The sequence below is a fragment of the Myotis davidii genome, unplaced genomic scaffold (assembly GCF_000327345.1).
Source record: "Myotis davidii unplaced genomic scaffold, ASM32734v1 scaffold803, whole genome shotgun sequence".
Taxonomy (NCBI): domain Eukaryota; kingdom Metazoa; phylum Chordata; class Mammalia; order Chiroptera; family Vespertilionidae; genus Myotis; species Myotis davidii.
In genome coordinates, this window is record NW_006295567.1 from 1,366,098 (window position 1) to 1,372,871 (window position 6,774).

The window sequence follows — 6,774 nt, forward strand, 5'->3', positions numbered from 1 at the left end:
TGTAAATACCACTGAGGCTCAGGTCCTGGGCCACGCGGGTTAATCCTGCTCCCCACTCAGGAGCTGGGCAGCCCTGGGCCAGTGGCTGCACCTCTCTGAGCCTCAGCTTCTTTACCTGGAAGGTGGGGGCTGGTCAGAACCAGCAAACCTGAGGGTCCTGTCCTCCTAGTCCCTCCCCATTCACACCACCCGCCCAGGTGCTCCCGGTCTGTGTGTTCCAGGGTACACGGGAAGTGGGTACACAGGTTGGGCAGGGAGCCCCAGGATGCGGCAGGAGGGGGTGCCCTGGGTGTGTGTGTGGGGACCCCAGACCTCCTCGCTGGTCTGCCTGCCTCCTACTCCCCACTCACTCGTCTTTTCTTCCTGCCTTTCCTGCCCCGTGCCTCAGCCGCACCCGTCCTCCGTGCCCTGCACTCTCTCGCCGCTCACTGGCCTGCGTCTCCTCTGCCCTTTACCATTCACTTCGCAAAGCCCAGTCCAAGCCCCTCCTCTCGCAGCCTCTCCTGTCCCTCCCCTGCCTGCACCCTCCCTGGACCACAGGGCCCGGGTCTTAGAGGAAATCACATGTTTCCAAAGGCCTCGATCCGCGTGGGCACAGCTCAGTGCCGGGGCAGCGGACACGGACAGCCCCCACCTCGAGGGAAGAGCTAGAGGAGGGAGATGGGTAAAGAGTAACACATGTGCCTTTAAAGTTTAGCCAGGAAAGTGCTCGAAAGGGGCACGTGTTGCTCTGAAGTGAGCTTCACACGGGGGCCAGGAGGGCTTCTGGGAGGCAGTGCGGTGCCCAAGCCGGAGACCCGAGGAGAGGGAGCCGCGGAAGCAGGAAGCCACGGCCAAGGGACAGCCCAGGCGGCGGCCTGGAACGGGAAGCCATCTGCCTCCCTCCTAGATTCTTTTTAAAAAAATGTATTTTATTGATTTTTTATAGAGAGGAAGGGAGAGAAACATCAATCAGCTGCCTCCTGCACACTTCCTACTGGGGATGTATCAGCAAATCAGGTACATGCCCTTGGCCGGAATCAAACCTGGGACCCTTCAGTCCGCAGGCCGACGCTCTATCCACTGAGCCAAACTGGTCAGGGCTAGATTCTTTTTTTTTTTAAAGGAAAAATCAATTTTTATTTTTTGTTAATCCTCACCCAAGGATATTTTTCCATTGATTTTTAGAGAAAGTGGAAGGGAGGGGAGAGAGAGAGAGAGAGAGAGAGAGAGAGACATCGATGTGTGAGAGACACATCAATTGGTTGCCTCCTGCACATGGGGCAGGGATCGAGCCTGCAATTGAGGTACGTGTACTTGACCGGAATCAAACCCAGGACCTTTCAGTCCACAGGCCCATGCGCTATCCACTGAGCCAAACCAGTGAAGGCCCCTCCAAGATTCTTTTGTGGGGTCCACAGTGGTGCTTCCCCAGGGTGCCTGCAAACAGGTGGCACTCAAAGGATGCCCCGGAGGGAGGGCACAGGAGGAGCAGCTCCCCGAAATCTCCCCGCGGGGGGCAGCAGCCCACACGTCCCAACTCGCCTCCAGACGTAAGCAGCTTTCCCTGCTCACGGCATCGTCAGGAGGATGGGATTTGGCGAGTGCGTGCCAGGGTTGCCATGTGATCAGGTAGAGCCGGGCCGGCGTGGGGTTGGGCGGAACAGACCTCCCACCTCCCTGCGCATCCAGGGTTCCCAGGGAGACGGCACTGGCTGTGCATTGAGGGCCTTCTCTGCCAGGGGTTTGACTCAACTCGTAAGTTCTTGCCCCCTCCCCCCCATCTGACGTCAAAGTCAGAGCACCAACTCTTTCCATGCCCCCGGCGCCGAACCAGGTGAGGAGTGGATTTGGCTGCCGCAGGTGAGCCCTCAGGGGCCATCAGAGCAGAATGGTGACCTTCCAGACGGCCCTGTGCCGAGTCTGGGGCTCTGTCCCGGCAGAGAGGACGGCTTGGGGCCTGGCTCAGCCCTGAGTCTCCGCACGCCGCCCGGGACCTGCCGTCTGGCCTGCACAGGGGACACAGCAGGCAGGACCTGCTTTCTGCTCTCTAGCCGTGGACTCTGCCCCGGCCTCCAGGTCAGCCCCGGAGGGCAGGGCTTTCCTCTGTCTTGCTCGCAGCTGTGTCCCCAGTACCTGGCGCACAGTAGGTGCTCAGTAAATATTTGCTGAATGAATGAACTGATATAATGCATGGAGAAGAATACATTACTTCTGAAGAGATCTTGCCAAGAATGCATAGTCTGATATATTCATCAGGCTGTGTCCCCAGTACCTGGCGCACAGTAGGTGCTCAGTAAATATTTGCTGAATGAATGAATGAATGAATGAATAGGTGAATGGCTTCTGGTCCTGCTCCTTGGCTCTGAGATTCAGATCCGCCTTCCGCCCGCCCGCCACAGCCTCCGTCTGTGTGGACGACAGTCTCGTATTTATATCCAAACCAAGGGCTTGGATGCTGACAACAAACACGTTTGCAGTCGCGGCGGCGTGAGGCAGCGTGCGCCGTGGGCATGTTCACGCTCAGGCACAGGCCCTCCGCAGAGCCCCGGGCGCTTGCCTGGTGCCACGAGTAAGCGCAGGCCTTTCCCGCGGCCCCCAGGGGAGCCTCTCCCGCCCCCGCCCCCCCTGAGGCTGGCAAGGGGTTGGAATGTGTAATTACAGTCTACAGGGCAAATTAGAACAGGGAGGGAGCTCTTTCCTGACCACAGAGAACAGGGTAGTGTTTGGGGAGGGAAGTGCCAGAGCAGCAGAGCAGGCCCGTGTGTGTGTGTGTGTGTGTGTGTGTGTGTGCGCGTTGGTGTGTACACACGCCTGGGTGCTGTGGTGTGGGAGGAATCCAGGGTGAAGATCCAGAGGCCCTTCGCTCCCTGGCCTTTCCGAGCCTCAGTTTCCTCATCCCTAACACGGAGCAGCCCGGCTCTGCGCACCGGCTCTGGGGACTCACCAGGGGCCAGGCTGCAGGGTCTTGGTGAGTTTGGACGTGGGCGGTGGATGCCAGGCTGTGTGTGCACGGGGAGGGGTGAGGACAGCAACTGGGGCTTTCATAGGGTGATGGTGATGAGAGCTTTCTCTTTGTTAATCCTCACCCAGGAGATTTTCCCATTGAGTTTTAGAGAGTGGAAGGGAGACGAGAGACAGAGAAACATCGATGCGAGAGAGACACACTGGTTGCCTCCCGCACACCCCGACCAGGGCGGGGGATGGTGCCTGTAACCAAGGTACGTGCCCTTGACTGGAACGGAACCCGGGACCCTTCAGTCCCCCAGCCGACGCTCTATCCACTGAGCCAAACCCGCTAGAGCTGAAGCGTTTTTCAAATGCTTAATAAGGGCCCAAGAGACACCCGACCAACCCCAGGTCTCAGCAGCCCTGTGGCACAGACGCTGTGATCGCAACCTCATTGTACAGGCAGGAAACTAAGGCTCAGAGACGCGTGAGCTGGTAGCAGGGGTCCTTCCTTCCAGGCAGCTTTTCAGCTTGAACACGATACAGTCCGGGCTCGGATGGTGCCCGGCACCGGCACCCGGCTGTGCCCAGGCCGAGGGTCAGGGCGGCCCAGGCTCTGCAGCCAGCTGCCCAGGTTCGATTCCTGACTCTTGTGAACCTGCTCTGTGGCCTCGGGCACTTAACCTCTCTGAGCCTCAGTCTCCTCCTCTGTAAATGGGAATTAGAGCAGTGCCCACCTGCAGGGCAGGGCCTTGCAGCCTCAGCTCTGTAGACCTTTTGGTTTGGGGCTGTCCTTGCATTGTGGGATGTTTAACCACATTCTTGGCCTTGATCCACTCGACACCAGTAGCCTGCTCTTCCCTGCACATGGTGACATTGTCCCCAGGCATTGCCAAGTGTCCCTGGGGAGCGAGTGGGCCCCACTGGGAGCCGCTGGCCTCGGGTGGCAGCGAGGATCCGGTGAGCGTGCGCGTGCGCGTGGGAAGCACATGGGCCGGTCCCTGGCACAGGGTGAGAGCGGCAGAATCCTGAGAATGATGGCGGTTTATCTCACAGTTATGATTTCATCATCAATTAAAATGCTAATGCTGATCCCTGTGCCTCGCCCAAGGCTACGAGCAGCCGGTGAGCGGCTGGCAGGGGTTTGAACCCCAGGCTGGGTGACTTCAGATGTGCAGCTGTGGAGCCCCTAGAAACCCCGATGCTGTTCAGGTTGGGGTTCCTTAGAGGAGGGGGTGCATCATGGCGGGGGGTCCGAAGGGCCTCTGGCCTTGGGAGCTCCCTGAGGGGGTGTCCATGAGGCCCAGCCCCAGTGGGGGAGGGGGCCTTGGAAAGGGGTGTGGTCATTAGGGGTGTGTGACAGTGGAGGCATGTAACCAACGCCTCTTCTCTTCCTGACTTGGGGTCCCCAGTGAGGGGGACAGGGCTGTTTCTGGGGTGTCTAATTTCCCCCCTCAATGCTTGTACCCCCAACAGACACTCCTTACTGCCTCAACATGTGGCATTTGTTCCCACAGAACAAAGCCCGAAGTCATGTGACAGCTGCTAATGGACACGGGTCCAGGTCTCCGTCTCCCACCTGGCTGGTGGATGGGGCCACTGTCCCCTGAGATCCTACTAGGTGCTGGCACTGAGTGGGTGCTTCACATTTCTGAGGTCACTGGCATCTGCCAAGAGCTCTAGGAGGTGTGGTGCCATTTTACAGGTGGGAAAACCGAGGCCTAGAGAGGAAGTGATTTGCCCAGGATCACACAGCTGCTAGTTCCGGGGCCAGGACAGGGACCAGCTATATCTGATGTCAGAACCTGCGCTCCTAACCCTTCCTTCCTCCTCTGATTATAATCAGTGACAGCCCCCAGTTTAATCCCAGGGCTGGTACTGCACATGCCTGATCTCATTTAATTCTTTCTGCAAACCTATGAAAAGCTACTGCAGTTGTACCCATGTTACGGGCGAGGAGGCGGAGCTCCGGTGCTCAGTGGTAGGTAGACAGAGAGCTGGGCTTGGAGCCCAGGCCCGAATGACTCTACAGTCCCGGCTCTCCTTCCACACTGGAGCCCGGGGGGCAGTTCGGGCAGGAGCGCTGGCATCTGTGCCCCCTGCGCCTGCCAAGAGAGATCTCTTGAGCCCTGGCTGGTTTGGCTCAGTGGATGGAGCGTCAGCCTGTGAACTGAAGGGTCCCGGGTTTGATTCCGGTCAGGGGCACATGCCCGGGTTGCCGGCTCGATCCCCAGTAGGGGCCATGCAGGAGGCAGCCGATCAATGATTCTCTCTCATTGTTGATGTTTCTCACTCTTCCTCTCTGAAATCAATAAAAATATAAATTTTTTTAAAAAGAGAGGCCTCTTGCCGTCCCCACCTCTCTCGCAGCCGCAGAACAAACAAGGTGGGGACCAGTCTTCACTTGCTCCTCCGCTGGTGCTGGGCGGGAGGGGACAGAGGAGGACTGTTCCGTCTCCCTCCCGCTGGGTGGGAGGCGGGAGTTCCAGGAAGCCGGCCTCGCCGCCAGCGCCTGTCTCTGAGCCAGAGAGACTGGGGTGCAAGTCCAGCTTGTCTCCCTCTAAGCTCTGGCAGCCCCTCTTGTTCATTTTTATTTTTTAAAATATTAAAATACTAATTTATTATTATTATTTTTGTTAATCCTCACCTGAGGATATTTTTCCATTGATTTTTAGAGAGAGTGGAAGAGAGAGGGAAAGACAGAGAGAAACATCGATGTGAGAGAAACACATCAATTGGTTGCCTCCTGCACGGGCCCCAACCAGGGGCTGGGCTGGGGAGGAGCCTGCAACTGAGGTATGTGCCCTTGACCGGAATCAAACCCGGGACCCTTTGGTCTGCAGGCCGACAATCTATCCACTGAGCCAAACCAGCTGGGGCTGTTTATTTTAAATTACAGTTTTGATGTATTAGTGTCAAGTGTACAACCCAGTGATAGACATTTGTATAACGTATGGAGTGGTCACCCTGATGGAACTAGTGCCCACCTGACACCATACATAGTTATTATAATATTCAGTAATGTGCAGCGCGTATGGTATTACCCTGATGTAGTAGGGAATATAGATTATTCCCTATGCTACCCTTTCCGTCACCATGACTGTTCTGTAAGGACTCATTTGTATTTAATCGCCTTTTTCACCCATGCCCACAGCCCCTCCCATCGGGCGCCCAGGGACAAGTTCTCTGTATCTGTGAGTGTGACTGCCCCTAGGAGCTCTGGGGCCTCACCCGAGGAGTGGGGACCGGAGATACCTCTGTCACAAGGCCATTTGTTCGTAGGGAGGGCATCCCAGAGGAAGGGCAGTTGAGCTGGGACACGGGCTGGGGGGGTGGGGCACCAGGCAAAGGGATCCGCCCGCACAGGGGCAGAGTTTGTGCCTGGGGAGGCCTGTCATGTCTCGGAACCTCGATTTCTTTCCGATTCTGGAAAATGGGTCAGAACGGTGGTGCTGATGAGGAAATGGACTGGGCCCCGTGGGTTTCCTGAGCCCCCGGCGCCGGCATGGAGGTGGTGGCGTGTTTCCCAGGTGCTTACTGTGTGCCGGGCCCTGCCCTCGGGCCTCCCCGGTGACGGTGACAGACCAGGCTGTGGCTGTGGCCCTGCCCTCGGGCATCCCCGGTGACGGTGACAGCCCAGGCTTGGCTGTGGCTGTGGCTGTGGCTGTGGCTGTGGCCCTGCCCCGGTCAGCATGGCCATCCGCAGTTGCTAAGAGTGGAGCTGGCTTTGAACCCAGCTCTGTGGCCTCCGAGGCTGGTGGGTGGGGAGGAAGCCTTGGCTCCAGGTGTGGGTCCCGGGTGTCTGAGGCCCTTCCTCCTGCAGCTCACGCCCGGGGAGCGGGCCGA